We start from the raw sequence: 19473 nt of genomic DNA, 5'->3' as shown, positions 1-19473 counted from the left end.
AAATATTGATAGATATATGGATAGGTGTACAGATAAATATATGGATAGATACATAGATGCACGGATGGATTGAAGGAGGAATAGATATAAGGATTCATAGATGGATCCTTATGATAGATGGATACAAGATTGCATAGAAAGATGGATGGATTTTTAGATAGGCGAATAGATGGATGGATAGATAGAATGGTAGATAGACGGATAGATGGATGGAAAGATGAATAGGTAGACGGATATGTAAATGAAAGATGTATAGATAAATGAATATATGTGTATGGATGGATAAATAGAAAGATAGATGGATAGCTAGTTAAATAGATGGGTATATGGATGGACAGATGAATGGATGGATGAATAGACGGATGGATAAATGGATAAATAGAGGGATAGATGGATGTATAGACAGAAAAGAGACGTAAAAACCCGGATACCTCCCCCCCACTAGAGAGAGAGAGAGAGAGAGAGAGAGAGAGAGAGAGAGAGAGAGAGAGAGAGAGAGAGAGAGAGAGAGAGAGAGAGAGAGAGAGAGAGAGTTAAGTGAGGTGGAAGCATAAACAAAGAGGGATAAAAGAGGAAGTGACCCTGTCGCTGGGTAATTGTTCATGAATAATGCAAGTGAGTCACAGGTATGCAAATTAATTAGACACAAGAGTGAGTAGGCCCCTCCCAGGGAGGATATTTGGGTCGAGGTACGAGTCTGATCTGGCCGGGGTTGGACAACACCGAAATGAATATGTTAATACTGAGAATAATAAAATTAATGCACATGGACACACACACACACACACACACACACACACACACACACACACACACACACACACACACACACACACACACACACACACACACACACACACACACATGAATTATGAATTCATGCGGCAAGAATTACGAGGAGAGGCTGCGTAAAATGCACCTCACGACACTGGAAGAAAGAACAGTACGGGGAGACATGATCACTATCTACAAAATTCTCAGGGGAATTGACAGGGGGGTAGATAAGGATAAACTGTTTAACACGGGTGGTACGCGAACAAGGGGACACAAGTGGAAACTAAGTACCCAAATAAGCCACAGGGACGTTAGAAGGAACTTTTTCAGCGTCAGAGTAGTAGACAAATGGAATGCACTAGGCAGTGATGTGGTGGAGGCTGACTCCATACACTGTTTCAAATGTAGATATGATAGAGCCCAGTAGGCTCAGGAATCTGTACACCTGTTGATTGACAGTTGAGAGGCGGGACCAAAGAGCCAAAGCTCAACCCCCGCAAGCACAATTAGGTGAGTACAATTATAACACTAATTATGTAGTCGTTTCTCAATCCCGTGAGCTTATCTCCTCTTGAGGCCCCCCCCCCCCTGGCCCCGCCCTCAACACCCTGCCCTTCCCCATCCCCCCCCCCTGGCCCCGCCCTCAACACCCTGCCCTTCCCCATCCCCCCCCCATCCCTACCGCCCTCCCTCCCTACCATTACACCTAACTTTCCCCCTCAGCTCTATTGAAGTGATTCCCGGGTGTAAGACAAGCAAGGAAAGTAAGGAAAATGAACATGATTGATTGTGAGGTAAGCGAACGTGAGTGAAGGTGAGGTGAGCAAAGGTAACGACATGAGAGTAAATGAGAAGGAAATCTCACTATAGCCCGTGCTACATGGACATATCGTTGTGAGTAGCTAAATAAAAAACAACAACAGTGAATGAAATAGAGATCACGAGAATGAGGAAAGGTGAGAAGAATTTTGGTGGGTCCAGAACGATGGGTCACACGTGGAGTGGGTCCAGAACGATGGGTCACACGTGGAGTGGGTCCAGAACGATGGGTCACACGTGGAGTGGGTCCAGAACGATGGGTCACACGTGTAGTGGGTCCAGAACGATGGGTCACACGTGGAGTGGGTCCAGAACGATGGGTCACACGTGTAGTGGGTCCAGAACTATGGATCACACGGGGAGTGGGTCCAGAACGATGGGTCACACGTGGAGTGGGTCCAGAACGATGGGTCACACGTGTAGTGGGTCCAGAACGATGGGTCACACGTGGAGTGGGTCCAGAACGATGGGTCACACGTGTAGTGGGTCCAGAACGATGGGTCACACGTGGAGTGGGTCCAGAACGATGGGTCACACGTGGAGTGGGTCCAGAACGATGGGTCACACGTGTAGTGGGTCCAGAACGATGGGTCACACGTGGAGTGGGTCCAGAACAATGGGTCACACGGGGAGTGGGTCCAGAACAATGGGTCACACGTGGAGTGGGTCCAGAACGATGGGTCACACGTGTAGTGGGTCCAGAACGATGGGTCACACGTGGAGTGGGTCCAGAACGATGGGTCACACGTGTAGTGGGTCCAGAACGATGGGTCACACGTGTAGTGGGTCCAGAACGATGGGTCACACGTGGAGTGGGTCCAGAACGATGGGTCACACGTGGAGTGGGTCCAGAACGATGGGTCACACGTGTAGTGGGTCCAGAACGATGGGTCACACGTGGAGTGGGTCCAGAACAATGGGTCACACGTGTAGTGGGTCCAGAACGATGGGTCACACGTGGAGTGGGTCCAGAACGATGGGTCACACGTGGAGTGGGTCCAGAACGATGGGTCACATGTGGAGTGGGTCCAGAACGATGGGTCACACGTGGAGTGGGTCCAGAACGATGGGTCACACGTGTAGTGGGTCCAGAACAATGGGTCACACGTGGAGTGGGTCCAGAACGATGGGTCACACGTGGAGTGGGTCCAGAACGATGGGTCACACGTGGAGTGGGTCCAGAACGATGGGTCACACGTGTAGTGGGTCCAGAACGATGGGTCACACGTGGAGTGGGTCCAGAACGATGGGTCACACGTGGAGTGGGTCCAGAACGATGGGTCACACGTGGAGTGGGTCCAGAACGATGGGTCACACGTGTAGTGGGTCCAGAACGATGGGTCACACGTGGAGTGGGTCCAGAACGATGGGTCACACGTGTAGTGGGTCCAGAACGATGGGTCACACGTGGAGTGGGTCCAGAACGATGGGTCACACGTGTAGTGGGTCCAGAACGATGGGTCACACGTGGAGTGGGTCCAGAACGATGGGTCACACGTGTAGTGGGTCCAGAACGATGGGTCACACGTGGAGTGGGTCCAGAACGATGGGTCACACGGGGAGTGGGTCCAGAACGATGGGTCACACGTGGAGTGGGTCCAGAACAATGGGCCACACGTTGAGTGGGTCCAGAACGATGGGTCACACGTGTAGTGGGACAACTTCTTCAAAGTAATTAAGAAAAAACACCGGAACTGGAAGTGGTAGAATTCAATTCCATACTACAAAACTGAAGCTCGTTTCTCGGCAAACGCACACACTCTCACAAACACAAACAAACACACAAAACAAACTGCCACATACCAGCTGGGATCCAATAGAACAGCTTTTCCACTCCCCTAAAAATATCGCCTGGTAATTTCCCGCACGAGTCCTGGCCAACTTTCCGTGGTCTCATCAGGCGATATTTGCTCTATACAACTCCTCCTCAGCCAATCAGCTGGGTCCTCGCCGCTACCACCCGGCTCCCCACACCCAGTCACTCACCGCCACCACCAGCATTAGCATCAGCACCTGCAACAACAGCATCAGTAGAAGCACCTACAGTATCAGTAGTATCAACAGATCGCAGAAACACCACCATCACCACCACCATCACCACCACCACCACCACACTCAGCACCACCACCACCACACTCAGCACCACCACCACCACACTCAGCACCCCCCCCCCCCCCCTCCATGACCTACCTGAGGAGTGAGCTCGTACAAGTCATTGTTTGCGGACGACGCACAGCTAATGAGGCCTGTAAAACCCGAGGTGACGGTTATAGGGGTAAATGGTACGCTGGCAAACATTAGAACGTCGTTTAGAAACCTAGACCAGTTCTCCTTCAAGGCAATCTACACAGCCTTATTCATGTCAGTATTGGAATCTGCAGCACCGGAATGCATCCGCTGTGAGTCATGAAACCAAACTTGAAAAGTACAAAGGATTGCAACAAGATTAGTGCCGGAAGTAAAAGGGCCTGAGGTATGAGGATAAGTTAATAGGAATTAGACATCACAACCCTGGAGGGGGGGAAGAAACAGAGAGAAACATGATCGCAACATAGATAGATAGTGGTGAGAATTAAGAGGATGGACAAGGAAGCTTCTTTATAGCGAGAGAACATAAATGAAAGCTGGAATGAGTTGAAGAAATGAAAAGAAGTTCTCATACCTTGTATCGATGGTCAATAAGTGGAATGCATTGAAAGAAGTTGTGGAAGTCACTTACATTCTCAAATTTAAGGACAGATTCAACAAAAAATTCAAATGTCAGAATAGTTAAGGTATAACGCAACAGGTACACAAGGCAGGTAGGCGGGGTACAAGGGCTAGACCTCACTTCCCCGTAATCACTGATAGGTCAGTAATGATAAGTAAAGGCTAAGTACCACAACACAGTGACGTCATACATCCACCATCACCACCATCGCCATACCAACACCATCACTACAACACCCAGCATCACACCACCACAACACCCAGCACCACACTACACTATACCACCACCGCAACACTTAGCACCGCCACACAATCACAACCAACACCCAGCATCTCCACAATACCCACCACAGCCACACCTCCAACACTACAACACCCACCACAGCGACACCTCCAACACTACAACACTACAAGACAGAGAAACACCCACCAAGTGTAAACAGCCATAGTGCCACAATCTTACCAAGATGTGAGCAGCTAAGTTATCTTGAAGTCAAACATCTAAAACTCCAGTGTCCATCGAGTGCTTCACACACTGTAGCATTATTAAGAAGAACGTATAATCAAATATCAAATGTTAAAAGTTTAATTAAATATGAAGGAAACAAAAGTGTTTGGTGATGAGTAAAGGAAGGATTACCCTCGAATTGGTCAGTGTCGGGTTTCCACTCTTGAGAGTTCAATAAGTGAAAGGTGTCAAAGGTACTATTGCTCACATACAGAAATCAGATACAGATAGAAAATCATTAAAGAAAGGAAATAGGAAATAATAAGAGAAAATAATAATAGAACAAAGTATGCATAAAATCCAAATCTATTAAGCACTAAACAACACTGTCATACCTGGTTGTGCAGCAGTTAGAAACCCTTCTCTATGTCTTTCAGGTGTACAAGGGTACTTATTATATCATATATAATAATTACTACTTTGCGTATAACTCATTAGAGGTAATTATAATTCATAAAGCCTCAAACTGCACTTGGCTCATTCCGGATATTATTTGATCTTAATAGAAGTCCTCCACACTCTTCCTCCTCACACTCACTCTCCCTAACCCCTCCCTCAAATACAACACCCCTACCTCTCTCCCTCTCTCTCCATCCTTCCCTCCCTGTCCATCTCCAGCTCTGTCTCTGTCTCTCTGTCTCTGTCTCTGTCTCTGTCTCTCTCTCTCTCTCTCTCTCTCTCTCTCTCTCTCTCTCTCTCTCTCTCTCTCTCTCTCTCTCTCTGTAGTTTAACTCTAACCATATGTGGTAGAAAAGACAACAAACAGGAAAGGGCGGCAACAAAACACAGGCGAAGGTGAGGGACAGGTGAACCATTAATGAAATAATCACCCAAATATGGGAGGAAATCAACAAAGATCTGAAAGGTATAATGGAAACAATAAGCAGCCTACAAAGTGAGTTGAGGGCAGTAATAGTGGAGATAAAAAGCCACAAAAAAAGCCCAGGTGTGCACGTTTGGCACTCTTACACCTGCTGAGAGGACAGGTATGAACAATGGCACACACCTGCTGACCGAGAGACAGGTGTGTTCAACGCAGAAGACGAGTCCACACTTCATCAAGAAGAGACTGAAAGCACAAGCGTAAAGTACGAGCTGGAAAAGTATCTGAAAACAGTTCACAGCCACATGCGAAATGGTCCCAAAGCACGCGCGCGCACACGCACACATGTACATGCCAACGGCCATACCACGTTCAGACCACCGCTTCTCGTCCGATCAACGAACTTAAGCAACGTTGGTTTTGGTTAGTACTTGGATGGGTGACCGCCTGGGGAACACCAAATGCTGTTGGCAATAATGTTTAGTTAATTGACGGATTGAGAGGCGGGACCAAAGAGCCAGAGCTCAATCCCTGCAAGCACAATTAGGTGAGTACACACACACACACACACACACACACACACACACACACAGGAAACTCTCAGGAATCATAACAAATGCGGTGTTCCCCCAGGAATATACTGTAATAAGGAAGGAGAGGGAAGGTAGGGGAGGAGGCGGAGTGGCCCTACTCATGAGAAAGGAATGGAGTTTCAAGGAGATGGTTATCCCAGACTGTGAAGGGTTTAGAGACCTACATAACAGGCACCATGACAATGGGAGGACCAAGAATAGTAGTAGCAGTGATATATAACCCTCCACCAAACGACAGAAGACTCAGGCAATAGTACGACAGAAACAACTTGGCAGTTAACAATATAATTGAGAGGGCAGCCTCTGCTGCCGGTAGAATTCGATCCCACCTGCTCATCATGGGGTGACTTCAATCACGGACGGATAGACTGGGAGAACTAGGATCCGCATAAAAAAATAATAAAATGTTTATTCAGGTAAGGTACATACATACAAGAGATTTTACATAATTTGATCGATTTATAAATGAAGCTAGTACATACAATGCCTAAAGCCACTATTACGCAAAGCGTTTCGGGCAGTACGGAGGAGCAGCATGGAGAGCTAAACTACTGGAGGTGGCAGTAAGAAACTTCTTAAGCCAGCATGTCAGAGAACCCACAAGGGTGAGGGGAAACGATGAACCAGGGAGACTCGACCTAGTATTCACTCTGAATGACTCCAACATAAGGAAAATTGACTTCGAGGCCCCAGTAGGAATGAGTGATCACAGTGTTCTGACATTTGAGTATCTGGTTGAAGAAGGGCTAAAGCACTCGAGAAAGGGAACTGAAAGCAAAAGGCTAGCATTCCGTAAGGGACCAAAGAGCCAAAGCTCAACCCCCGCAAGCACAATTAGGTGAGTACAATTAGGTGAGTACACACACACGCACTGTGGCTGAGTGGACAGCGCTTAGGACTCGTAATCCTAGGGTCCGGGTTCGATACTGGCGCCGGCGGCAAAAGACGGCGGAGTTTCTTTCACGGTGATGCTCCTGTTACCTAGCAGCAAATAGTTACCTGGGAGACAGACAGCTATTACGGGAAGCTTCCTGTGTGTGTGTGTGTGTGTGTGTGTGTGTGTGTGTGTGTGTGTGTGTGTGTGTGTGTGTGTGTGTGTGTGTGTGTGTGTGTGTGTGTGTGTGTGAGGGGGGAAGAATTTGTTAGTAACAGTTGACTGATTGACAGTTGAGAGGCGGGCCGAAAGAGTAGAGCTCAACCCCCGCAAGCACAACTAGGTGAATACACACACACACACACACACACACACACACACACACACACACACACACACTACTAGGGGCCTGGTAGCCTGGTGGATAGCGCACAGGACTCGTAATTCTGTGGCGCGGGTTCGATTCCCGCACCAGTCAGAAACAAATGAGCAAAGTTTCTTTCACCCTGAATGCCTCTGTTACCTAGCAGTAAATAGGTACCTGGGAGTTAGTCAGTTGTCATGGGCTGCTTCCTGGGGTGTTTGTGGTGTGAAAAAAAAGTAGTTAGTAAACAGTTGATTGAGAGTTAAGAGGCGGGCCGAAAGAGCACTCAACCCCCGCAAACACAACTAGATGAATACACACACATTCCAGTTCGGAAAAAGAGTAGTAGTTGAGTGGTCAGTAACTACAGACCGGTGTCACTACTAGCAACTGCGGCCCTAATAATCTCACAACAAAAGACATCATTACAGCTAATCATCATCGGGTAATGTAATCAACAATATGATTTCCTGTCCTGCTGATAATCTCTCGTTGAAATTTCCCACTAAGTGGCATCAGTCACTGGATGAATTCAAGATGAGGCGTCTTGTTGTAGAGTTGATGGCAGGAGACGGGGCCACGCGTAATGTACTCGGTATCTCAGTTTCCATTATACAGTTAATAATGGACAACCCTTATATTTATGGACGGACTAGAGAGTAGTAAAATAGGCAATAAAATAGCAGTAAAATAGGTACCTGGGTGTTAGTCAGCTGTCACGGACTGCTTCCTGGGGGTGGAGGCCTGGTCGAGGTCCGGGCCGCGGGGACACTAAAAGCCCCGAAATCATCTCAAGATAACCTCAAGATAGTCGCTAGTGAAGCTGCCTCTTACTTAGCTCTCACAGGTACACCACAGTGTGATGTACTTGGGGCCCGGGTCCTGGCATCGACGTTTTGGCTCATGTTGTTGCAAGATAGCCATGCTTCTTGGCTATCTTGAAGCATGGTTATCATTAAAAAACTTCAAACCCTTAAGATGCATCTTGCACCATCTTGTACAGCAGCGGTTGCAAAACTTTATATAAACCACATGTTCGTACACATCTTGAGTACGCACCGCTCTCCTGGATGGCCACGGCCCCTCCCCAAGCTCTGGTAAACACTTGGCTTGGTAACTAATATGATTTAAATTCAGCACCAGAGTTAATTCCTAATGGAAAGTGACAAGATCATAAAATAAATGTTTCTAACGTCAGGATCAGACAAGCGATTTTTATAATTACCAGCTTGCAATTTTAAAAGGATAATCAAGCTATTTCTAAGAGAGAGAGAGAGAGAGAGAGAGAGAGAGAGAGAGAGAGAGAGAGAGAGAGAGAGAGAGAGAGAGAGAGAGAGAGAGAGAGAGAGAGAGAGAGAGAGAGAGTGAGTGTGAGTGTGGGGGGGGGCCCACCTGGACACAGTGATCGAACACATACAATTGTCTATCAAACAGAGAACACAACTGACAAAATAGACACATGAATATAACACGTAACCTCATTTATTTTTGGAAGGAATATGAAACTCAAATATTTTTACCTGCCCGCCCGCCCGCCCGCCCGCCGCCCAATAGTCAGAGGAAATGAGTGACAGCTAGTTACGTGTGGCACTCTGAGGGACGCCTCGCTGATGGGCACTCTCAGTGCCTGATGGTCGCACCACCACCAACGCCAGACGTTCACACCATCACCAACGCCTGACGTTCACACCATCACCAACGCCAGACGGTCGCACCATCACCAACGCCAGACGTTCACACCATCACCAACGCCTGACGTTCACACCACCACCAACGCCTGACGTTCACACCATCACCAACGCCAGACGTTCACACCATCACCAACGCCATGACGTTCACACCACCACCAACGCCAGACGTTCACACCATCACCAACGCCAGACGTTCACACCATCACCAACGCCAGACGTTCACACCATCACCAACGCCAGACGTTCGCACCATCACCAACGCCAGACGTTCACACCATCACCAACGCCAGACGTTCACACCATCACCAACGCCTGACGTTCACACCATCACCAACGTCAGACGTTCACACCACCACCAACGCCAGACGTTCACACCATCACCAACGCCAGACGTTCACACCATCACCAACGCCAGACGTTCACACCATCACCAACGCCAGACGTTCACACCATCACCAACGCCAGACGTTCACACCATCACCAACGCCTGACGTTCACACCATCACCAACGCCATGACGTTCGCACCACCACCAACGCCAGACGTTCACACCTATCACCAACGCCAGACGTTCACACCATCACCAACGCCTGACGTTCACACCATCACCAACGCCAGACGTTCACACCATCACCAACGCCAGACGTTCGCACCATCACCAACGCCAGACGTTCACACCATCACCAACGCCAGACGTTCACACCATCACCAACGCCAGACGGTCGCACCATCACCAACGCCAGACGTTCACACCATCACCAACGCCAGACGTTCACACCATCACCAACGCCAGACGTTCAGCACCATCACCAACGCCAGACGTTCGCACCATCACCAACGCCAGACGTTCGCACCATCACCAACGCCAGGCCAGACGTTCGCACCATCACCAACGCCAGACGTTCACACCATCACCAACGCCAGACGTTCACACCATCACCAACGCCATGACGTTCACACCATCACCAACGCCAGACGGTCGCACCATCACCAACGCCTCATGCTCAAATCAGAAAAGGAAAATCTTGTCCAAGAAACATCTCAAGAGTTGCCCGAGAAGGATGCCAGTTATAAACCAGGTATGAAAGGGAAAAGAAGTCTTCCAGACTCACAGAGGACCATTGAAGGACCCGCACAGGGAACTGTTATTGAAACCCGAGAGAAAAGCTGGAATAAATTGGGACAGTACACGGAATTATAAGAGAGTACCTGCCGGACAGGAGACAGTGGGTCACAGTGAGAGGGTAGAGACTCGATGAAGCAGTCAATCGTAAAACTGAAAGTGCTTTAGTCTAACCAGAAACGTAAGAATCTATAGAGTTTTAACCAATCTTGTTTTATTATACGTCAATAATCTGACAGAAGGCACTGATATATTCATATTTATGTTCTCAAATTTCTTGACGAGGAAAGTTAGACCGGATGAAGGCTGCGAGAGATTGCAAGAGGCTCTATGTGGACTCCAGAGATAATCTGATAAATGGCTACTGGAGTTCAACCCTGAAAATTGCAAAGTTATAAAGCTAGAAGCCGGAGCAAGACGACCACGGCGACAGTGGTAGATAAAACGACCCCCACGTCCCGCCTCGGAGAAGGCTAAAACCCGAGGGTCGACGTAAACCAGACTTCACCTTGGAACATACACATAAGTAACTCCAACACTTCCTCTGAAACAATAGGTCCAGGTTTGTACATTATGGTATACAGTGTCAGAAATATAACCTACTGTTACAAGCAACGGCTCACAAATATCTACGTTTTCTACGAATCGGAGTGATAGATTTGGTGGGTTGTTTGGGTTCGTATATTTCTGGCTAAGTTAGGAGGTTGGATTTGTTACGTAGCGATACACCCAGAGAACGGAATGGCAGAATAAGGTACTCAGGATATGTAAAGTGACATATATTCGAGTTCGCTTGTGTACGTACCTCTGGAGTACGAGTGGACCTACACAAACACTCACTGCCATAGCGGCCAAGGAGGCGTATGAGAACTGAGGGTGTCAAGACTGAGGGTGTCAAGACTGAGGGTGTCAAGACTGAGGGTGTCAAGACTGAGGGTGTCAAGACTACTGACAACAGTTGTCTTGACCCCAGACCCTGGCTCTCCACACACTCCACCACACACATCAACTCCCACGGGACACTGGTGGCACTGTGCGCAGCGTACCACTGGTGGCACTGTGCGCAGCGTCCCACTGGTGGCACTGTACGCAGCGTACCACTGGTGGCACTGTGCGCAGCGTCCCACTGGTGGCACTGTACGCAGCGTACCACTGGTGGCACTGTGCGCAGCGTATTCTTAGTGGCACTACAACGACTCGTGTTCCAGAGCTCGGCCTGGCGCGAATATTGCTCTAAACATACAGCGATTGTAGTGTACTGGAGTACGGGAGGCTCGAGAGGGGGGGGGTAGAGAGATGAGAGGGGGAGGGAGCGGGGGGGGGGGAATGAGGGGGGAGGGATGAAGATGGATGGCCCGGGCTGTAGCAAGTTAGGAGCCAAGGACCTACACGTGATGTTGTTGGGAACTAAAGTTGAATTTATTAGGTAATGTGAGTAGCTGGCGATGTTTAGTGAGAGTTGTGGGGGTGTGGGCCACCAGCAGTCCTCGCCACTAACACGTTGCGTTGTTTACGTTATCGCGGCCAACGTTGCAAGAAAAGTAACGACTAACAACAGTATACGTTTTCTATGTATCGGGCTCGATAGGTTGGTTAGAGGGCTGCTACTACTCTGGGTGTTAACTACTCTGACACTGAAAACGTTCTTTCTAATGTCTCTGTGACTCACTTGGGTTCAGTTCCCACCAGTGTTCCCTTGTGCGAGTGCCACGCGTGCAAAATAATGTCCTTATCTATCCTGGCCATTTCCCTGAGAACTGTGTATGCGGTGAGCATGTCTCCACGAGTGCTTCTGTCTTCAAGCGACGTGAGATGCATTATACACGCAGCCTTCCCTCGTAACTCATACCTCGAGGATGAGTTACGAGGAAACTCATACCACACTCATAACAGTGTGTATGTGTACTCACCTTGATCTGCTTTCAGGACTGAGCTATGATCCCAGCCCGCCCACCCAACGTTAACATTACTACAATGACGTGTAAGTGTGTCTGTGTGTGTATATATTTACTATTTGTGCCTGAAGAATCGAGCTATTAGCTCTTGAAGCCAGCCTTACTAGCCGCTAGTTGTCTATTGACTCCTGGCCTATTTCCCTATCATACCTGCTTTTAAAGTTGTAAATTAAGTTTGCCTCTGCAACCTACTCCTCTACGTCATGCCATTTACTCACTACTCTTACACTAAAACAAACTTTCTAACATCTCTGTGACACATCTGAGTCTTAAGCTTCCATCAGTGCACTCCTGTTCTTCTGGTATTCATCGTAAACTTTTCCTATTTGTCTACTCTGTCAATCGCCATAAGTATTTTATACGTCTGTATCATGTCTCCTATCTCTCTCTCTCTCTCTTCTTTTCTAGCGTCGTCAGGTTTAGTTGTTACAGCCTCTCTTCACACCTCATCCCTCGCAATTCAGGGACAAAAAAAAAAAACAGAAGGGTGCAAACTTCTTCACCCCTTTTGAGCTTCCTTAAGAAGTCCTTACGCAATCTCCCCAGCCATAATTTCGTTACCTTATACTTGTGTGTATGTGTGTGTGTGTGTGTGTGTGTGTGTGTGTGTGTGTGTGTGTGTGTGTGTGTGTGTGTGTGTGTGTGTGTGTGTGTGTGTGTGTGTGTGTGTGTGTGTGTGTGTGTGTGTGTGTGTGTGTGTGTGTGTGTGTGTGTGTGTGTGTGTGTGTGTGTGTGTGTGTGTGTGTGTGTGTGTGTGTGTGTGTGTGTGTGTGTGTGTGTGTGTGTGTGTGTCTGTGCGTGTGTGTGTGTGTGTGTGTGTGTGTGTGTGTGTGTGTGTGTGTGTGTGTGTGTGTGTGTGTGTGTGTGTGTGTGTGTGTGTGTGTGTGTGTGTGTGTGTGTGTGTGTGTGTGTGCCACACAATGCCTACATACAACGTCTCCACAAAACGCCTCCTCACGATGTCCTAATCACGAAGAAAGGTCAAAATCCTCACCTAGTGCAATGCACAGAAGAAATGCCCAATCACTTTGACTGGTCGGTACAGCGTCGGCCTCGCTAACTGCAGATCTGCGTTCGATATCCGATCTATCTTGAGGTTATCTTGCGATAATTTCGAGGCCTAGCGTCCCCGCGGCCCGGTCCTCGACCAGGCCTCCTTTTTGTTACACACCCCCAGGAAGCAGCCCGTAGCAGCTGTCTAACTCCCAAGTACCTATTTACTGCTAGGTGAACAGACGCATCAGGGTGAAAGAAACTCTGCCCATTTGTTTCCGCCTCCACCGGGGATCGAACCCGGAACCTCAGGACTACTGAGGCCTGTGGTCCAAGTGGTTAAGCAACATGTTTAACTAGTTTAATACTTTCCCTTGATAATTACCTAACTTACGAGAATAAATATAAATACATTTAATTATAATTAACAAAAAACTTCAAAACTGGGAATAAAATATAAGGCAGGTGGAGGAAGACCACTTCCAGACTCGGAAAGGGAGCTATATGCAAGAATTATATATACAGATGGTAATGGTAGGATAAATAACAAAAAATTAATTTGATCGTAAAGCTAAAAATATATCCAACCAAGGCAAGGTAACCGAGTTAATTGGCGCACAGCACTGAAAACGACACGGGAGGCCAAATATTAAAAGACTGATTTAAATTCGAAAAATGATAGCGACCAGTAGTGTACACACACACACACACACACACACACACACACACACACACAGTGTGTGTGTGTAGTGGACACTGGCCACTAGGAAGTGATGTGGTGGAGGCTGACTCCATACACAGTTTCAAGTGTAGATATGATAGAGCCCAGTAGGCTCAGGAATCTGTACACCAGTTGATTGACGGTTGAGAGGCAGGACCAAAGAGCCAGAGCTCAACCCCCGCAAACACAACTAGGTGAGTACACACATAAACACATAGGTAACGGGGCCGGTGCCTAAGTGCACAGCACGCTTGATACGTAGTCATGTGGACCAGGGTTCGATTCCCGGGGCCGGCAGAAACAAATAGGCAGAGTTTCTTTCACCCTGATGCCCCTGTTACCTTGCAGTAAATAGGTACCTGGGAGTTAGACAGCTGTTACGGGCTGCTTCCTGGGGTGTGTGTGGGTGTGGAAAAAAAGTATTTAGTAACAAATGAGTGATTGACAGTTGAGAGGCGGGCCGAAAGAGCAGAGCTCAACCCCCGCAAGCACATCTAGGTGAATACATAGGGGTCTGGTAGCTGAGTGGAAAGCGCGTGAGACTCGTAATCCTGTGGCCGGGTTCGATTCCCGGACTAGGCAGAGACAAATGGGCTGAGTTTCATTCACTCTTCCTGGTGCTTCCTGGTGTGTGTGTGTGTGTGTGTGTGTGTGTGTGTGTGTGTGTGTGTGTGTGTGTGTGTGTGTGTGTGTGTGTGTGTGTGTGTGTGTGTGTGTGTGTGTGAAAAAATTAGTAGTTAGTAACAGTTGATTGATTGACAGCAGAGAGGCGAGTCAAAAGAGGGGCCAGATTCACGAAGCAGTTACGCAAGTACTTACGAACGTGTACATCTTTCCTCAATCTTTGACGACTTTGGTTACATTTATGAAACCGTTTACAAGCATGAAAACTTCACAATCAACTGTTGTTATTGTTTTCAACAGTTTCCTGGTGCTTCGGAGCTCATTAACTATTTACTAATTGTAAATAGTTAAATAGGACCGTGACGAGTTAGTGACCCGGACCGGGACGGAGTTAGTGACCCGGACCGGGACGGAGATTAGTGACCCGGACCGGGACGGAGATAGTGACCCGGACCGGGACGGAGATAGTGACCCGGACCGGGACGGAGATAGTGACCCGGACCGGGACGGAGATAGTGACCCGGACCGGGACGGAGATTAGTGACCCGGACCGGGACGGAGATAGTGACCCGGACCGGGACGGAGATAGTGACCCGGACCGGGACGGAGATAGTGACCCGGACCGGGACGGAGATAGTGACCCGGACCGGGACGGAGATAGTGACCCGGACCGGGACGAGTTAGTGACCCGGACCGGGACGGAGATAGTGACCCGGACCGGGACGGAGATAGTGACCCGGACCGGGACGGAGATAGTGACCCGGACCGGGACGAGTTAGTGACCCGGACCGGGACGGAGATAGTGACCCGGACCGGGACGGAGTTAGTGACCCAGACCGGGACGGAGTTAGTGACCCAGACCGGGACGGAGTTAGTGACCCGGACCGGGACGAGTTAGTGACCCGGACCGGGACGGAGTTAGTGACCCAGACCGGGACGGAGTTAGTGACCCGGACCGGGACGAGTTAGTGACCAGTACTAAAACGTTCACCGTAAACTCTCCAACCACCTTCGCTGGAGTTCACCCATTCACCAGCGTGTGACAGATGCAGCTGAGGTGACCAGCAGCGTAGTGACAGATGCAGCTGAGGTGACCAGCAGCGTGTGACAGATGCAGCTGAGGTGACCAGCAGCGTGTGACAGATGCAGCTGAGGTGACCAGCAGCGTGTGACAGATGCCGTTGAGGTGACCAGCAGCGTGTGACAGATGCAGTTGAGGTGACCAGCAGCGTGTGACAGATGCAGCTGAGGTGACCAGCAGCGTGTGACAGATGCAGCTTGAGGTGACCAGCAGCGTGTGACAGATGCAGCTTGAGGTGACCAGCAGCGTGTGACAGATGCAGTTGAGGTGACCAGCAGCGTATGGCAGATGCAGCAGTAACATGTGTGACGTTCCTACCCATCCAGTAAGAACCACATCTCTACTCATCACAGAGGAACCAGGTGTTGTAAGTCATCAAGTCATGGTCCGAGAAGTGACGCTGAGTGTGAGCCTGGGTGTCCAGGGATAGGAAGAGCGTGTGCGAGTGTGACTTCAAGTGTGAGTGTGGATGTGATGCTTGATGGTAAGGAGCACCGTCTCCCTCCCTCGTAAAGAAGTTTCTCTTGATAGGGAGAGAGAGGGAGAGAGAGGAGAGAGAGAGAGAGAGAGAGAGAGAGAGAGAGAGAGAGAGAGAGAGAGAGAGAGAGAGAGAGAGAGAGAGAGAGAGAGAGAGAGAGAGAGAGAGAGAGAGAGAAACGTAGGAGATACAGCTTGGGAGGGGTGGTAAGTAAGAGGGGATGGTGGGCGCGGGGGTGGGAGTGGGGGGGGGGGCGCCATGTGGGTGCGGGGGTAGGCGCGGGGGTGGGCGTTGGTGGACGGTGGTGGGCGGGTGTGGGGGCAGGAGAGCAGCTGTTGCAGGAGATAAGCCTGCCCGCCACGCGCACGCTTCACGGCTTTGAATAATATTTTACTGCTGAGAAAACCGTTTTGTCTTATTTTTTCAACATATGGGATGTATGCGTGTATGAGTGTGTGTACTCACCTAGTTGTGCTTGCGTGGGTTGAGCTCTGGCTCTTTGGTCCCGCCTCTCAACTGTCAATCAACTGGTGTACAGGTTCCTGAGCCTACTGGGCTCTATCATATCTACACTTGAAACTGTGTATGGAGTCAGCCTCCACCACATCACTTCCTAGTGCATTTTATCTGTTAACTATTCTGACACTGAAAAAATGCTTCCTAATGTCTTTATGGTCCATTTGAGCACTCAGTTTCCACTCATGTCCCCTAGTGCGTGTTGAATAAACTGTCTTTATCTACCCTATCAATTCCTCTGAGAATTTTGTATGTGGTGATCATGTCCCTCTAACTCTTCTGTCTTCCAGCGACGTGAGGTATAATTCCCGTAGTCTCTTCTCGTGGCCCATGCCCCTCAGTTCGGGCACTAGTCTGGGGGCAAACCTTTGAACCTTTTCCAATTTAGTTTTATGTTCCTTACACAAGTTTCTAAAGGCCGTTCTTATGTTGGACAACCTGGTATATGCCGCTGATGCTATCCTCTTGATTCTTGATATGGGCTTCGGGGAGACATGTCTGGCGTGATATCAACCTTCCCCCCCTCCCTGGTCTTTCTCTCTCTGATTCGTGAATTACCTTGTGTCTGGCCTCCTGCTCCCTACACCTATCTTCATTACATTACTTTTGTTCGGGTTAAACCGAGCAACCATTTGTTGAACCATTTCGTCAGTTTGTCCAGGTCTTCTTGAAGCCTCATGCTGTCCTCCTCTGACTTAATCCTTCTTATAATTTTGACATCATCAGCAAACATTGAGAGCAATGAGTCTATACCCTCTGGAAGATTATTTACGTATATCAGAAACAGGATAGGTTCGAGTACAGAACCCTGTGGGATTCTGCTTGTGACTTCACACCAATCTGAGGTTTCACCCCTCACTTTAATTCTCTGCTTCCTATTGCTTAGGTACTCCCTTATTCACTAGAGCACCCTACCAGTTATTATTGTCTGTTTCTCCATCTTGCTTAATCTTTGTCACCTGATCGTAAAACTCTTTTAAACCAGTAAGGCAAGATTTACCATCCATGAACCCATGTTGGTGGTTTGTCATGAAGCCTCTTCTCTCCAGATGTGTTACCATTGTTCTGGTCTCACGATCTTCTCCATCACCTTGCATGGTATACAAGTGTAGGACACTGGCCTGTAGTTCAGTGCCTCTTGTCTGTCACCCTTTTCGTATATTGGGACTACATTAGCCGTCTTCCATATTTCTGGTAGGTCTCCCGTTTCCAGTGACCTACTATACACTATGAAGAGTGGCAAGTAACGTGCTCCTGTACTCTTTTTAATACCCATGGTGAGATTCCGTCCTGACCAACAGCCTTTCTCACGTTCAGATCCAATAGATGCCTCTTGACCTCATCTCTGGTAATTTTGAACCATTCCAAGGCCGCCTGGTTTACTGCCCCCTCTCCTAGTTCAGGGACGTCGCCTCCATATATTGTGAAGACCTCCTGGAATATCTTGTTGAGTTCTTCACCCACCTCTTCGTCAATCTCTGTGTACTTGTCCTCACCCGTTCTAAGTTTTATTGCCTGTTCTTTCACTGTTGCTTTTCCTCTTGATGTGACTGTGGAGCAGTTTTGGTTCAGTTTTGGCTTTATTTACTATATCATTTTCACACTGCTTCTCTTCTCACACTGACATACTCATTCCTGGCTCTCTGGTGTTTCGGGTTAGAGTTTAACCCGAACACTCTCTGCTTTCTGGGGTTCTGCTGTTTCGAAAGTTCCTCCACACATTTTTGTTCAGTTCCTTTGCATCCATACATGCCCAATTAAACCACGAATTCTTTTGCTTCTCATTTTTTCCCTTTTGGGCCGGGATAAACCTGTTTACTGCCTCCTGACACTTTTGGGTGGCATAGTCCATCATGTCTTGTATGGAGAACATACACCACTTCCTTCAGTATGGAGTGGATCCATACTGAAGGGAGTGGATTAGTATGGATCCACTCCCTTCTGATCCATACTGTCCATCAGACAGAATGTATCATGCCTGATCCATACTTTCTGATTAATGTCAGTATGCTTCCATATACTCCTGCCTGTCGTCTCTCAAGTTTGAGTATATAACATGTTGGTGCTTGTTTACATGCATAATCTTCTCTAGGTGTTTAATTAATGTTATCCTTATTATTTGTTTGAGTTTCTTGCATGGAGGATGCTTGTCAGTGAATTTGGTCTATAATTAATGGCTTCTTCCTTATTCCATTCCTTGTACACCACATTCACTATCTTCCAGCAGCTGGGCAAGACTTCGTTAGGGCTTGTGTAGCTTCCGTTAAAATCCATATTGATACATTGTCTTATCCAAAATCTTTATCTTCATCTTTTGATGTCACTTGTCTCATTACATACCTGAGCTATTATCTCAATATTTGACATACACTTGTCTTGGGATAACTCGTCTCCTAGCAAAAGAGCTGTTTCGGTTCAGCGATGAACACTCCCCTGGAAACGAGCATTTAGCTCCTCATGAATTGTGTGTTGTCCTCAGCTCTTGAGTAATCTAGTCACTTGGTCATTCACTGTTATTTTCCTTTGTATATATGACTATGTAGCAACTTTGGTTGTTTCTTTCATTTCAATGCAATTTAATTTTCATAGTTTTTTCTGATACTCTTCTGGTGGTAATGTATTCGTTCCTAGTTTTGTTGCATCTATCCCAATTATCTTCTATCCTCTGAATTTTTTCCACTCCCTTATGCTCTTTATTTTAGTTTCTTGGCATTGTCTGTTGAACCATGAGTTGATATTTTACCTGAAACTTGTTTCCCTTACTGTTGGAATGTATGTCTCTTCCGTTTCCTTGCATTTCTATTTGACTTGATCCATCATTTCCTGGA

General features: G+C 48.0%; 1 protein-coding gene and 1 pseudogene across 14 annotated transcripts in view; one reads left to right on the top strand and one right to left on the bottom strand.

Moving 5' to 3' along the window:
- Stacl (Stac-like) overlaps window positions 1-19473 on the bottom strand; it is a 723254-nt gene that overhangs the window by 448274 nt on the left and 255507 nt on the right. The gene's annotated exons all lie outside the window — the stretch shown is intronic.
- LOC123762845 (5S ribosomal RNA) lies at window positions 5987-6106 on the top strand (annotated as a pseudogene).

The sequence above is a fragment of the Procambarus clarkii genome, chromosome 27 (genome assembly GCF_040958095.1).
Source record: "Procambarus clarkii isolate CNS0578487 chromosome 27, FALCON_Pclarkii_2.0, whole genome shotgun sequence".
Lineage (NCBI taxonomy): Eukaryota > Metazoa > Arthropoda > Malacostraca > Decapoda > Cambaridae > Procambarus > Procambarus clarkii.
The sequence above is the reverse complement of the archived record's forward strand: the minus strand, read 5'-3'. Positions and strand labels throughout refer to the sequence as shown.